This window comes from Rhinopithecus roxellana, chromosome 1 (assembly GCF_007565055.1).
Source record: "Rhinopithecus roxellana isolate Shanxi Qingling chromosome 1, ASM756505v1, whole genome shotgun sequence".
In the NCBI taxonomy this organism is placed as follows: Eukaryota; Metazoa; Chordata; class Mammalia; order Primates; family Cercopithecidae; genus Rhinopithecus; species Rhinopithecus roxellana.
Window position 1 is genome coordinate 189,640,777 of NC_044549.1, and position 1,145 is coordinate 189,641,921.

The window sequence follows — 1,145 nt, forward strand, 5'->3', positions numbered from 1 at the left end:
CAGTCTGCCAGGGTGTTCTGTAAAGAATCCTTTTCCATCCCTATCACACATCTGCACGAAGGGGGAGGGAGAGGTGGCAGGGTGCCAGTACACTGGCAGGCACTTCCGGCAACACCCGGGCTCCGCTCCCTTTCTGCTGGTAGTGGTAGGCGTCATTTCTGGCAGCTGCTGCAGCTTGATGCAGGGGAGGAAGGGGCCACCCACCAATCACCTCTTCCTGATGCTGTATTTTTGACATTCATGAAAGAGGTCTGTCTCAGAGCTCCCTAAGCTGACAATCTTTGGGCAGCCATCTCTATCCTTCTCCTGGCTGGTGCACCCCTTACAATAATAGGCATCAGAGGCTCCCACAGTCTCCACAGATCTCACAGTGCCCCTGGTAAGAGCCATTGTTACACTCATCACATAAGTATACCAGGGTGCAGGGACACACACAGCGATCACAAATCACACGCTTGCTGTCACAGTTTTCACACAATCTTCCGATGGCAACACCAGCCTGCTTGCAGCAAAAGATAAATCCAGATAACGTTCAGCTGTAGCTCCCATCCACAATGCCCTGCCCACGCTGCCCTGCCCACTTTTTAAAGCCAAGAAGCCCGCCTGGAGGCATCAAATCATGCTTTATGCATAAGTAGGAGCTACAACGCCTTGGCCACATGCACCTCCCTTAGGGGGACTCAAATTTACTGAGTCCTGCCTTCGTGCCCAACACTGTATTTGGAACCTTATATAAACATCTCCACTATTCCCCAAGAGGGCTCATCCTTTCCCCTTGTTTCTTCATTATCTATGTCTAACTTCCATCCTTCCTGCTTTAGTTGGACTTGCTGTTCATTTGAGAGGAAGCTGCTGACCACAGAGTTCAGCAAAAGAATGGGAGTCCGGAGGCTCGAAGTGTGGCCCCTGGAGAAGCTGAACGAGAAGTAGCCCTGGATATGGTGTAGACTCCCACAAACCAGAGATCCTGCCCTCAGTGCCTCAGCTTTAGGAAGCTGCTCCCCGCCTTGCTCCTGGGCAGGCAGGTACAGTGTTCATTTCCCCATACCCCAGCATCCCCACCCCAGTTTCCCTCTCCTCCCCCATTGCCCAGTGCTTTGGCTGGCATGCCCCTGACAACCAGGGAAGGCAAGTCCTTCTCCTGG

At 52.8% G+C, this 1,145-nt stretch overlaps 1 pseudogene; it reads right to left on the reverse strand.

The window, feature by feature from the left end:
• Nucleotides 1–207: 207 nt before the first annotated feature.
• LOC104674053 lies at nt 208–511 on the reverse strand (annotated as a pseudogene).
• Nucleotides 512–1,145: the final 634 nt, after the last annotated feature.